Here is a 14,775-nt window from a genome sequence, read left to right on the forward strand (position 1 = left end):
CTCCAAGCAAGTGGGTGGTATGCTCTTGTGCAGAATTTCTTCAATTGGTGATTGTGTGGGGAGGCAAACAGGTCTATCTGTGGTAGTCCCCATTTCTCTGCTATGGCTTTGAAAATATCTGGATGCAGCATCCATTCGTGAGCATCCGCGGTAGTTCTGCTTAAGGTGTCTGCTAGAGAATTTTCTTTTCCTGGTACAAATCTGGCCTGAAGTTGAATGTTGAGGTTCAGGGCCACATTCCACAGGTCCATTGCCATCCGGCATAGAGGATATGAATGTGTACCTCCCTGTTTGTTGATGTACCACATGACTGTGGTATTGTCCGTCCTTATCAGCAGATGACCCTGTTGAAGGAGCGGTCTGAATGCCTGGATCGCATATTTCACTGCCAGCATCTCCTTTAGATTTATGTGTAGATTCAGCTGGTCTTGGGTCCATAGGCCTTGTATACACTTGTCCACCATGTGAGCCCCCCATCCTAGGTCTGAGGTGTCCGTGGTGATGGTCTGGCTTGGCTGTGGTTTGTGGAAAGGCAAGCCTCTGTTCAACTGACAGGCCTGAGCCCACCACACGAATTCTTGCTTCAGGCATGGAATTACTGGAATCTGGTCTTCTAGACTGTGCTGGTGTTGAGACCATACATTCCTTAGGTACCATTGTAACTTTCTCATATGTAGCCTGGCATGTGGAATCAATATTATGCAGGATGCCATGAAACCCAGGGCTTGCAGGACTTTCCTTGCAGTAAGCTGAGTTTGTCTTGTTAATGACATGAAATAGCCTGGTAGTTGCTTTTGTTTTTCTTCTGTGAGAAAGGCCATCTGAGTTGATGTGTCCAGTTCTGCCCCCAAGAATGCTATCCTTTGGGATGGTACTAGTCTTGACTTCTGCATATTGACTGTGTATCCCAAGGCTTGCAACAGATGTATGACATTTTCCAAATCTTTTGTTAATTTTGCCTTGTTGTCCGCTTGTATTAGGCAGTCGTCCAGGTATGGGTAAATTTGAATTCCCTGAAGCCTGCAATGAGCAATTACTGATGCCAGGCATTTCGTGAATACTCTGGGTGCAGTAGATAAGCCAAAGGGCAATGCTGAGAATTGATAATGCTCTGATCCTGCAAGAAATCTGAGGTATCTTCTGCAATCTGGTCGTATAGGGACGTGCAGGTATGCCTCCTTGAGATCTAGAGTCACCAGCCAAGACTCCTTGCCCAGCATGGGAAGAAGCTGCTGGAGGGTCAGCATTTTGAATTTTGGAACAATGAGGTATGTGTTCAGTGCGGACAAGTCGAGAATAGGTCTCCATTGATTTTCTTTTCTTGGTACTAGGAAAAGCCTGGAGTAAAAACCTTGGCCTTGTTCCATAGGTGGCACCTTTTCTATAGCTCTCATCCTTAGTAAGTTGTTGATTTGTCTTAGAGCGTCTGTCTTTTGGCTTGGTGGTAGGTTTGCAATTCCCCTCTTTTTTGGTAGAGTGTGGAAGTGAAACCTGTAGCCCTTGTCTATTGTTTGTAAAGTCCATTTGTCTCCTGTAATGTAATGCCAGTTGTCTGAAAATAAGGCTAGCTTTCCGCCCAAGGGAGCTTCCAGTTGTTCCCTGGTAGGCGGTATCAGAGCCAAGTCATTGTGTCTGTCCTGTGGAAGTGGTTGCAGTTGAATCTGTGGCAGTACTTCTCTGATTGGTAGGTTGCCACTGACGTCCCCTGTAGGCACCCCTAGATTGATTTCTGCCTCTTGGGCGTCTATTTCTGCCTCTCTGTGCTCTGGAGCTGTCTGGAAAGAACCAATTCTTCGAAGGCCAATTTCTGCTAAACCTCGGAGGTTGGACCTGTAAGAAATCCTTGACTGTTTGGACAGATTTTGCTTTTTCTTCCACCTTCTTTAGAACCTCCTGTGCAGGGGAGCCAAACAAACTTTGTTTCTCCATGGGAGCATCTAGGAGTTTTGATTTAACATGGTCTGGTAAAGATTGTTCTTTTAACCATGCATGTCTTCGAATCACTGTTCCAGTCATAGGTGATCTAAAGGAAGCCTCCAGTGCATCATAGCCACATTTTAAGAAATGGTTACTGACCTGCTGAGAGTTATGTACCAAATCCTGAAGAGACTTGCGGTCTAAAGGTTCAGGAGAGGACAGTTTTTTATTTAGCTGGTCTAACAAAAATTCCTGATACTGAATCATGTGAAATTGACAGTTTACGGCCCTAGCCGAAAGAGCAGCAGAAGTATAAACATTTTTACCCCATCTCTCTAATACTCTAGATTCCCTATCAGAGGGAAGAGGTTTTTGGCAGAAGCAGCTGCCACACCTTTCAGGCCCTGTGAAATGGTTTCGGGGTCTGCAACAGGAGCCTTATACAAATGGTAGTGTGTGTCCAGGACCCTGTAATATCTGTCAGGCTTGGCAGGGGCCGGAGGAAGAGAATCAGGAGCAGTACAGGCATCATTAAATGCATCATCAACTACTGTTAGTACTGGAGGAATGGCTAAAGGCCTATGCTGTGGTAAATGTAAAAAAGTCCTTAGCCTTTTCCTTGAATCTGAAAAATCCTGGCCCTGCCATTGGAAATGCTCCCTCATAGTATGTAAGGTTTCCCCAAAAGAAAATTCCTCAGGAGGAGAAGCAGAAGGAATGGAGTCTTCTGCATCAGAATCCTCATAAGGAGAATATGGGCCTTCCTGAGGGTCTGTAATGTCCGAGTCCTCCGAGGAATAGTCTGTAGAGACAGGTTCCGGGGGCTCAGTCCTTGGCCTCTTATCTGAAGGGGGCTGAGAGGCCCTGACTGGGTGAGGTTAGGATCCCCTGATCAAAGAAATGAGATCCTCAGCCATGCTGAGTATTTGTGAACTAGAGGTAGGCCTATGTGGGGGAGTTTTAGCAGGCAAGGCCTTAGAAGATTTAGCTGCATTAGCCCTGGCAAAAGCCTTGATGGACATAGAAGCAGGGGGTCTAGCAGCCCCACGTGCAGGGGTAGATATGTGTAAGGGAATAGTATCCGACAAATCCTGGGTGCATGCTTCTGTAGCAGTAATATCAGTAGCAGATTCGACCATGCTCTGTGAGGCCTCGGCTATAGGAGGCATGCTTTCGGCCGGAGGAAGAACAGAGGACTCGGTTTCAGCCGAAACAGAGACACTCGCGGTTGGCCGAAACCGCGGACCGCGAGTGTCGGTCCTTTTCCTTGCGCTTTTTAGCTATTTGTGTAGTCGGAGTCTCAGACGGCATTTTGTAAGCAAAAGCGGGACCAAAAAACTCCTCTGCAAACTCCGACCGACGTCTAAGTGTCCGTCGGTTGAAGGAAGCACAGGCTAGACAAGCTGATACGTCGTGGTCTGGGCCTAAGCAAGGAAGGCAGTAAGAGTGGAAATCCTTATGAGGTATTTGTTTCCCACAAGTTAAACAATTATTTACTTTTTCTGACATCGGCTGAGGCAAGAAAGAGTCCCCAATGGGGTACTTAGCTTTTTAGAAGTCTTTGGTAGTAGAAATCTCTGGATCTGACCGACCGGCACTTGCGAACAGCTTTTGCTTCGGGCACCACGTGGCAAGAAAGACTGGGGAAAATGGCGTCGGCTGATGCCTTTATACCCAATAAACAGCAGCTATGACGTCGGGTGAAGTGCGACATCAGCTGAGGCCAGACCCAGACTTTGGAATCCGGCCGACCGAAGGGCTGCCTGAGGCAGGACAACCCATAAGTTAGGACTGCAGATGCATCCTTGAAGGACATCTTATGTCGCCCTGAAGATATAAGAAGGAAGGAGGGTGGGGAACCAGGACTACAGCAGTGAATACACTCAAACATCTACACTTATGGTACATTTACACAACTGAACTATGTTTGTCATGTTTCACTTTTGCAGTCATCACCTGTGGGAGGATTCCCAAAGCTGAGGAGAGTGGTGGTAGGATTAGTAAGAGACCTAGAAATGGGTCAGCATGCCCTGCAGAAAGTACAGTATTGTACACTTACCATAAATGTAGATGCCCGAGTGTATCCACTGTTGCCGTCATCACATTTGGGTTATCTGCTTGCAGTAACCCTCAGTCTGCCTGATTAACAAAATCTTGGGTCCTGCGTGGGTTGCTGTCTCTTCTTCCATGATGTCATGTCGTCAGGGGTATAAAACATGCAGCCAATGCCATTACATCAGTTTTTCTTGCTCCATATGTCAGGTCACCCCCCCCCCCCCAATGGGAAGCAATTAACTCTATAAATATACCAGGTTATAACTCCAACAAAAAAGCAAATACACCAAAAAGCTTTTAAGCATAGTAAAGGAGAGAAGCGATATAGCCAAAAGAAGTCAGGGGGCTGGAGGGAGGGTAACCAGGACTGTAACTGCGAATACACTCGAACATCTACATTTATAGTAAGTGCACACAACTGTACTATGTTCTCCGTGTTTCACTGTTGTAGTCATCACATTTGAGTCAATTCCCAAAGCTAAGGATTGGAGGAGGAATTTAGATAGCATTAGGACCAGCTATAAGGCCCTGCAAGACTGCAGTGGTAAAGCCAGCTCTGGATTTAGAGAAAATTGGCAAACAGTAATGCTTGGTGAAAGTATGTACAGAACTCCAGGTAGAAGCTTCTAGGATGTCCCTAGTAGGTACGCCTCTGAGAAAGGCTGTAGAGGTAGATGCAGCCCTGGTTGAATGGGGTCTGATCCCCCCCTATGGGATAGGTTTTCCATGGTGCTTATAGCAGAAATGAATGCAATGGCCTATCAATTTAGAAATGGTTTGCTTTGAAACAGTCTTCCCCTCTGTCCCTGCAGCAAATGCCACCAGCAGTTGTTCAGATTTCCTTTGTGGTTTAGTCCTGTCCAAGTAGAATCCAAGTTGTCTGTGCACATCCAAGGAGTGCAGTATCCATTCCCCTTCGTTGTGTGGATCAGGAAAGAAGGATGGCAAATGAATGGACTGATTAAGGGCCACACTGGATACCACCTTGGGCATGAAAGAGGGATTGGTCCTAAGGAACACCCTGTCCGCATGAAAGATGATGAAAGGCTCCACTGCCATAAGGGCCTGTAATTCAGAAACCCTTCTTGCTGAAGTGATTGCTAAGAGGAAAGCTGTTTTCCAAGAAAGGAATTTTAAATCTGCAGTAGCAGCTGGCTCGAAAGGAGGAAGGGTGAGTTTCTGCAATACAAAGTTAAGGTCCCAGGCTGGAGTTCGAGCTCTCTTGGGTGGTCTTAGATTTTTGGCCCCTCTGAGGAACTGCTTGAGCAGTGGGTGAGAGAAGGGGGGAGGTTCTGTGTTATAATGAGCTTAAATGGCTGAGGCATGAATTTTAATGGAGGAAAAATACAGGCCCTTGTGAAGCATCTCAGTTAAGTATTGTAAAATCTGAGGTAAATTGGGCACTGCTGTGCTCACTTCTTGAGATTGGTTCCAGGCACAGAATCTTTTCCATTTTTCAGCATAACATTTTCTAGTACTAGGCCTCCTTCCCTCTAAAATAATATCCATCACTGGTTTACTGAGGGATGGTAAAGGAGAGATTAGGTAATTAGCCAGGCTGCTAGGTTCAGTGGTTGAAGCTAAGGGTGCAGAATCTGGTTCTCCTGCTGAGACAGCAGGGTAGGAGTCTGAGGCAGGTGCCATGGGGCCAATAGTGACACACTGTGCAAGAGGGAGTACCAGTGTTGGTGTGGCCAGTCTGGTGCAAATAAATAGTTCTTGGTTTGTCTTGTTTGATCTTTAGTAGTACTTTGGAGAGCAGAGGCAGAGGAGGAAAGGCATAAACTGAAAGTTTTTTCCAGCTGAAAGACAGAGCACCCACTTTCCAAGCTTGTCTGTGGGGAGTCCTTGTGCAAAATTTGTCCAACTGATAGTTCTGGGGGGAGGCAAAAAGGTCTATATCTGGGCTCCCCAATTTGCTTGTCAACATGTTGAAAATCCTTGGTCCCAGTTTCCACTCGTGTGGGTCCATGAGGTTTCTGCTTAGTCCGTCTGCCAGTGTATTTAGTTTTTTTTTTTTTTTTTTTTTTTTTAAGAGTCAGAGAAATCCTGATTTTCCCAATGAAAATGCTCCCTGAGAGTATGCAAGGTTTCACCAAAAGAGAAATCCTCTGGGGAGGAAGCAGAGGGAATAGAGTCCTCAGCATCAGAATCCTCATTGGTAGATACGGGTAGATCCTGGTCATCAGAGGAAACAGAAATTTCAGAATCCTGGTCAGAAGTATCATAATCAAACTCAGTTCTAGGTCTCTTAGAGGGGGAAGGATGGCTTCCCCTGATTAAAGTAATAAGATCTTCAGCCATTCTTATTTGTTTTTTAGGCATAGAGGCCTGACCATGCAGTCTGGGGGTCAGTTTTCTAGGCATGGTTCGAGATTTAGGCCATGAAGAAGAAGATGGCCTCAGTTTAATATGCAAGTTAGTAAGCCTGAATTCACCCTCAGAAGCCGGTGCCTGCACAGCGGCTCCGGACCCATCCAAGGTAGAGACATCTGCAGGTTCCACAGTTGAAGCATCTCGCGGCATATTGGGACTCCAAATGGGTCTCAGTAGAGGCCTACAAATCTGAAGTAGCGGGTATCAGGGGCTGCGAAAGCGCCTCACTGAGTACCAGCGAACTGGCAACTGGCTTAGGAGAAGCGTCGTCGGCAGCTTTGGACCTAGGCGGCCTGTCTCTGTCTTTATCTTTGCGGGTTTTTTTTTTTTGGAAAGTCGGTAGTCGGATGGCTTACCGAAGACATATCAGGATAATTGAACCGAGCACCAAAATATTTAGAAGCAAAAATATACAGACAGATAGTTTGTGGTTTAAATAAGGCACAAAACTGACAGCGAGGTACGTCGTGGTCAGGGCCTAGGCAAGGAATACAGTACGAATGAAAATCTTTATGAGGTATTTGCTTTCCACAAAAAATGCCATTATTTACTTTTACTGACATCGGTTTAGAGCAAGAAAAAGATTCCCCAACGGGGTACTTAGCTTTTAGTTGAAGACTTCGGTTCTGAAACTCAAAAACGAAAATTTCAGGAGTCGGCCGACCGGCACTTCCAAACTGCTTCTGCTTCAGGCACCGCAAGGCAAGAAAGACTGATGTAATGGCGTCAGCTGCATGTTTTATACCCCTGACGATCTGGCGTCATGGAAGGACAGCGCAAACGACGCAGGACCCAAGACTTCGTTAATTAGGCCAACTGAGGGCTACTGCAAGCAGATGACCCAAATGTGATGATTGCAACAGTGAAACATGAAGAACATCTTCAGAGGTAAACCCTGCCCTAGTCTTAGAAAATAGAGGTAATGTTTGGTAAAAGTATGGACAGCAGTCCAGGTGGCAGCTTCCAGGACATCCCTAGTGGGAACTCCTCAGAGAAATGGTGTGGAAATGGAGGCTGCCCTAGTGGAATGCCATGCAATCTGTAGCAGAAATGGATACAGGGTGATATCCATTTGGAAATGGTTTGCTTGGAAAAGGGCTTCCCCTCTGCCCCTGGGGCAAATCTGACAAATAGTTGGCCTGTTTTCCTGAAGGGTTTAGTACAGTCCAGACAGTATCTGAGCTGTCTGTGCACGTCTAGTGAGTGCAGAATTCTTTCCTCCTTGTTTTGAGGTTTAGGAAAGAAGATGGGTAGATATATGGACTGGTTGAGAGTTACACTAGATACCACCTTGATCATAAAGGAGGGAATAGTCCTCATGGAGACCCTGTCTGCACGGAAGATGATGAAGGGCTCAATGGCCATCAATGCCTGAAGTTTGAAACCCTTCTGGCTAAGGTGATAGCTAGGAGAAAAGCAGTCTTCCAGGCGAGCAATCTCAGTTCTGCTGAGGCAGCAGGTTCGAAGGGTGGTAAAGGTAGTTTTTCCAAAACATAATTCAGGCCCCAGGCTGGAGAGGGTGGCCTTCTGGGAGGTCTGATATTAGAAGTCCCTCTGAGGAATTGTTTAATCAAAGGACTGGAGAACAGGGGCTGTTCCGTATCAAAAATGAGCTGGAATGGCTGAAGGTGTGGATTTTAATAGAGGAGGAGGAGAGGGCCACTATTAAGTAGCTCCGCTAGGTAGGCCAGGATAAGAGGGATGGAAGGCTGTGAGGTATTGCCCCCTCTGGCTCCAGGAGCAGAATATTTTCCATTTCCTGTGTAAGATTTTCTGGATGCTGACCTTCTGGCCTCTGTGATAATGTCTAAGATCTGTTTGCTTAACAGGGACCCCTTGTTTGCCTTTAGAGTATTAGCCATGCCGATAGTTTGAGAGTCTGCAACTCTGGGTGCAGCACCCCCCCCCCACACACACACACACACACCCGGTAGGCTGTAAGGTCAGGCTGCGCAGTAAGGGGTACAAATGTTGTCTAGGCCAATCTGGAGCAATGAGAATGGCCTTTGGTCTCTTCTCCCTTATCTGATCAGTACCTTGGGAATAAGAGGCAGAGGAGGGAAAGCATACACAAAGGGGGTGTTCCAGGGGGAGGTCAAGGTATCCACCTTCCACGGTAGGAGGTGACACTTCCTGGTGCAGAAATTTTTTCAGATGATGGTGGAGATGCGAAGCAAAGAGATCCACCTCCGGAGTCCCCCACGCCTGAGTGATTTGTAAAAAGATTTTTCTGTGGAGCTGCCATTCATGGGAGTCCAGAAAGTTTCTGGTTAAGTGGTCTGCCAGGGTGCTGTTGATCCCTGGTAGATGTTGGGCTATAAGGTGTAGTCTCTATGGAAGAGCCTGTCAGCCAGAGGTTCAAGGTTAACCTGCACAGAGGGTAAGATTGGGTCCCTCCCTGTCTGTTGATGTACCACATTACTGTGATATTGTCTGTTTTGATGAGGAGAACCCCTGGCTTGAGATGGGGTTTGAAGGATGTCAGAGCCTTTTGTACTGCCATCATTTCCTTCTGGTTAATATGCAAGGGAAGGGTGCTGGGCATCCCAAAGACCTTGGATGCACCTGCCTTCCAGGTGAGCGCCCCAAGCTAAGTCTGAGGCGTCGGTGGTAATGGTCTGCCCAGTTGGGCGGAGGCTGAAGGAAAGACCCTTGTTCTGGGTACAGGCCCCTGCCCACTACAGAAACTCAGCCCTTATACAGGGGATCAGAAGTAGAGAGGTCTCTAGAGGTAGAGACTGCTGACACCAAAGGTTCTTTTGGTACCACTGAAGTTTTCTCATGTGAAGCCTGGCCAGAGGAATTAGAAGGATGCAAGATGCCAACCACCCCAAGGCTTGCAGGAACTTCCTCGCAGTGAGGTGAATTCTGGGAGCCAGCTCTGTTTTTCTGGGGGTAGGAAGGCCATTTGGGATGCTGTGTCCAGCAGTGCTCCCAAGAAAATGATCTTCCTGGCAGGTGTTTGCCTTGATTTCTTCTAGATGATGGTGTACCCTAAGGAGGTTAGGAGGGTTATGACAAAGAGGAGGTCCTTGAGGAGCTTTTCTTTGCCATCTGCCTGAATGAGGCAGTTGGCCAGATAAGGGCAGATTAGTATATTTTTCTGTCTGCAAAAGGCTAAGGCCGGGGCTAAGCATTTGGTGAATACCCTGGGAGCAGTAGATAAGGCAAAGGGCAGTGTAGGGAACTGAAAGTGTTGTGTGTCTGCTCTGAAGTGGAGGAATATCCTGCAGGCTACCAGTATGGGGATGAGGAGGTAGGCATCTTTTAGATGTAGGGCAACTAACCAGGAAATTTTTATCAGTATTTTGAATTTGGGGACCACCAGGAAGGTGCCCAGAATGGCTAGATCCAGGGTGGGGTGGCAAGTGTCCTCTAGCCTGGGAACAATGAACAGTCCAGAATAAAAGCCTCTGCCTGTATGATCTGAGGAGGCAGGTTCTACTGCCCCTACGGATAAGAGAGCTTGGACTTGTTTCAATGCCTCTGTCCACTGATTTTGAGGTAAGGGTACCCTCTTGGAATTAGGAGTTAGGAGAAGGAGACATTGGCCCTTTGTTGCAGAAAGCCAATTTTCTAAGGAGAGGGAGAGCCCTCCTCCTAGTATTTGAGGAGTGAAACGAGGGAAGACGGGGGAGAGGGAGTCATTGGGAGTTTTTTCCCTAGAGGGTTGGCTTAGAACTCCCTGCCTTTGGAGTGGGAGTGATCCACTGTTTGGTTCTCTGCTGTCCCTGGGATAGGAATCTGAGTGGTCTGTCCCTGTGGGGCTTACCTTGCCCCTGTCTGCTAGGTGCAGGAAAGGACCAGTGTTTTGAGGGAAAATTCCTGCTGAACCTAGGAGGTTGTACCTGAAGGAAATCTTTTACTGTTTGCGTATATTTTGCTTTGTCTTCCATCTTTTTAAGTACCTCTTCTGCTTTTACTCCAAACAAGCGGCTCTTATCCAAGGGTGCATCAAGTAACTTAGATTTGACATGATCAGGGAGAGGTTGTTCCTTCAACCATGCATGTCTCCTAATGACAGATTCCTGACACTGCGGCCCTGCTCGAGGCTTCTAGGGCATCATATCCCACAGTGTAAAGAATGCTTAGCCACTTGACAAGTAGAGTGCAGTAAATCTGCTAACTCTTTCGAACTGGCATAGTCAGGAAAAGTTGAAATATTTTGTTGCACTAGTTCCAAACTGTGTTGTTGATATTTTAAAATGTGGAACTGACAGTTGAGTGCTCTGATAGCCAAGGTTGCAGAGGTGTATACTTTTTTACCCCATCTGTCCAGAGCTCTGGAGTCCTTGTCAGAAGAAATAGGATTCTTTGCAGAACTAGCCCTAGCTCCTTTAGGTCCCTGTGTAATGACCTATGGATCTGCAGCAAGATTTCTGTACAGGTATTTGTGAGAATCTGGCACTCTGTAATACCTGTTAGGTTTACCGGGAGCAGGTAGGAGGGTGTCAGGAGTTCAACTGGATTCATGGAAAACATCATCAACCACCTCTAAGACTGGAGGGAAGGCCAAGGGTCTGTGGTGGGGCAGCTCTAAAAACTCTTCTTAGAGTCTTTTCTTAGACTGAGGGAAGTCCTGGGATTCCCAGTGGAAATGTTCCTTGAGGGTGTGAAGGAAGGATCATCTGGCGGGGAGGCAGAATGAATGGCTACCTCTTAATCTGAATCCTCATAAGCAGTCAGAGGTAGTTGTTTCTCTTCAAAATCTGAATAATCAGTCTCCTCAGAATCCTGTTCTATCAGTATTTCAGGAGAAAGGTCTCTTTTCCTTTTAGAGGTTGTGGCTTGACTACCCCTGATAAGGGTGATAAGATCCTCTGCCATTTTAAGCATTTGAGCTTGGGGTGGTGGAACAGGAGTAAGATGGTGGCTAGGGGTAGTTTTCCTATGAGTGGCCTTGCCTCTAGGCCTAAGACTTTCCATCGGTCTGAGAGAAACGGTAGTCAGAGAAGTCATAATTTTTTGTTTAGATTCACTAGAGCGAAAGACCTCCTCGGTAGCTGGTGCCTACGTCGCGGCTCCAGACTCAACCAAGGCAGAGACAACCAAAGGCTCGGAAGACAAAGAAGATCTCTGCAGCATACCGGACTCCGAAAGGGTCTCAGTAGAGGTCTGCGAAGGTATCAAATCGGGTATCAGGGGCTGCAAAGGCGCCTCACTGAATTCCGGAGAATTGATTACCTGCTTAGCCATAGAGTCGTCGGAAGGCTTAGCCTTGTGTGGTCTTTTTCTATCTTTATACTTACGTTTTTTCGGAATGTCTATGGATTGTTGGTTGACTGATGCCATTTCGGCTACAATAAGAGCTCTATGACGAATGGTTCTCATGTTAAAGCGGGCACAGAACTGGCAACGGGGGACGTCGTGGTCTGGGCCTAAACAAGTGATGCAGTATGAATGAAAGTCTCAGTGTGGTATTTGCTTTCCATGGGTGAGACAACTGTTAACTTTTTCGGACATCGGTTAGTGCAAGAAAAAAGATCCCCAATGGGGTACTTAGCTTTAGAAGTTTTCAGCTGTAATTCAAACTCTGGCGGCGACCAACCGGCACACTTGTGAACTGCGTCTGCTGCAGGCTCCACAGCAAGAAAGACTGATGTAATGGCGTCGGCTGCCTTCCTTTATAGCACTGACTATCTGACATCAGACAGCAAGAGATGGCAGCCAATGCAGAAAACAAGTGACTCTGGTATCCGGGACGGCCAAGGGCTACCACAGCAGGGATAACCCACAGGTGATGACTGCAACAGTGAAACACGAAGAACATCGAGAGCAATGTGGAAGAAAGATACCCAGATAGTTCCAATAGTAGTAGGAGTAACGGGTCTTAAGAGAATCTACAATCATATTTAGATGTGTTAACAATATATGTAACTCCGTACGAACTGCAGAAGGAATCATTACTGGGCACATAGCAGGTGCTGTAAAGAGCACTTCTGGCTAACCTCAAAGACTGAAATAATACTAATTTCATGAATTTTAATCATACTTTGACTTAGCAATGGGGTCCATCCGCATCATGGTATTAGAAACCCAAAAGTGTTGGAGAAATTAAAAAGTATGACAGGAGTGTGAGAACATCCACTGTTAGTGGGTCCAAATTATGTGAGAGACACCACAATGAAAATCTTTTCCATTTGGATAAATAAGATTCCTTGTGTTGGGCTTCCTGGCCTCATGCAGTACCCTTAGCACGTCCTCTGAAAAGAAGGTGTCTCAAAGGAATTAAGGCCCTATCACCCACAATGACATCTGTAGAGTTGACAGATGGGGGTAAATGAGGGTGCCCTTGTGTTGTGTGAGCAGGTCCAGTCTGTGGGGTAACTTGTGGTGATTGCCCTTGGCTAAATATAGGAATAAGGGGAACCAATCCTGCCTTGACTAAAAGGGAACCACCAATAAGATTTTTGATCTGTCCTGCAGAATCCTCAGAAGGACACCTGGGATGAGAGGCAGGGGAGGGAATGCATACAGGAACATCCCTCTCAACGAGAAGCTGAGAGCATCCACCCTCCAGGCCAGAGGATGTGGGTCTCTGGCACAAAATAGAAGAAGCTGTCTGTTCATGGGGGAAGCAGAGAGATCCACTTGTGAAATACTGCACTGGTGGACAATGCCCCAAAACACGTCCCTGTGAAGCAGCTTTTCATGGGGTTGTGTTTTGAACCTTCTGAAAGTGTCTGCCAAAGTATTCATGCTGGAAGGGGATATATACTGCCTGAAGTGGTGCCTGCAATATGACTGCTGGCTCCCACACATTTAGTTAGACTGCAAAGGAGGTAAGACCTGCCCCCCCCCCCAGCTTGTTTACATACCAGAGCGCTGTCATGTTGTCTGTTACAACTTTTAAGGGTCCAGGGGTGAGGAGAGACTAAAAGGCCTGAAATGCCAAGAGTAGTGCTCTCATTTCTTTTATATTGATGTGATTTTTTTTCTTTGAGAGTGTGACCACATGCCTTGTGCTTTCATGACACCGAGGGCTGTTCCCCAGCCAGTGTCTGAAACGTTTCTGTACATTTCCTATATTGGAGGAAGAGGATGGAGTGGGAGCCCTGGACTGGTAGAGTTGCTGAATCCACTGATTTCTTTCTTTCTTTAAGCAGGGAAAAGGGGGAATTTGGAACTTCAGCGGGTGTGCATGCTGAATCCAGACAGACATCAGGTACCACTGCCATTTCCTTTTGCCAAAAGAAGCATTGGGATGGTGGAAGCCATAAAGCCCAGGGTCCTAAGAAAGGTCCTGGTTAAAATGTGGGACAGAGGAATGAGACTTTGAAAGAAGGCAGTGTGTGGGGAACAGAGACCTTAACGAGGTCTGTTTGAATCCTGCATCCCAAGAAAATCTGTTCCTGTGTTAGGGTAAGGGCTGATTTTTGGTAGTTTATTGTGAACCCCAAGGAAAGAAGGATGCAGATTGCACAGTTGAGGTCCTGCTGCAACAACTCTGGACTGTCTGCTTGGAAAAGTTGTCCATCCAAATATGGGAAGATTGGGATGCCTTGCCATTTGCAGAATGCTGCCACTGGTGCTAGCCACTTTGTGAAAACCATTGAGGCGGTAAGAGTCTCCATAGGGTAAAGCAAAAAACTGAAAATGTCCAGAGGCCCCCAAAATCTTAAACATTTCCTGTAGATGGGGTAGACAGTAACATGAAGACAGGCATCCTGTATGTCTATTGAGGCAATGAAGGCTTGAGGTAAGATCAGGGGAAATACGGTTTGCAAGGTTAGCATCCCGAAAGAGGGTACCTTCAAGAAGATGCTTAGGAAGGAGAGGTTTAAAATGGGCCTCCAAAGGGCTTTTCTTCCTTGGTACAAGGAATAATGTGGAACAAAATCCCTTTCCTCTTTGATGGGCAGGGACGCATTGGATGGTGCCTTGATCCACAAGTGTCTGAAGCACCGGTGGGAGCAGTGGTAGTTGCTCCTTGGGTGGTTGGTGGATGTCCCTGAATGGTGGTAGTGATGCCCAGACCCTGAAGTATCCCTTGTTTATGAAGGAAAGTATCCAACAGAGTCTTGAGTAATCTTTTCCCACGCCGAGCTTGAGAGGGAAAGGGAGAGGGGAGATAATGTGGTCCAGGTAGTTAAATGGACTGCAGGCTGGTCTGGAAAGGGCTGTTTAGGAGGTGGAATTTGTTGTGGAATCCGAAAAGATTGTGGCCTCTTTCCAGATCTCTTGCTCTTGGATTGAGCTGGTCTGAATTGCCTCCTGGATAAAGGCTGGTTTAGAAGGATAATTTCTCTGAAATTTTGGGACAGCAGAAAACTATGAGGTGTTTTAGATCTTTCATCTTCTTACCCTTCTCCTGCAATACTCTGAAGAGTTCCATAGCCACAGAGCCAAACTTGGCTTTATCGTCCAGGGGAGCATCCATCAATCTGGATTTGATCTCCTCTGGCAATGGTTGTAATCTAAGCCAAG

General features: G+C 46.7%; 1 protein-coding gene across 2 annotated transcripts in view; it reads right to left on the reverse strand.

Moving 5' to 3' along the window:
- BPTF (bromodomain PHD finger transcription factor) overlaps positions 1–14,775 on the reverse strand; it is a 3,500,764-nt gene that overhangs the window by 2,809,282 nt on the left and 676,707 nt on the right. The gene's annotated exons all lie outside the window — the stretch shown is intronic.

The sequence above is a fragment of the Protopterus annectens genome, chromosome 10.part0 (assembly GCF_019279795.1).
Source record: "Protopterus annectens isolate FY-2018-M chromosome 10.part0, PAN1.0, whole genome shotgun sequence".
NCBI lineage: Eukaryota > Metazoa > Chordata > Ceratodontiformes > Protopteridae > Protopterus > Protopterus annectens.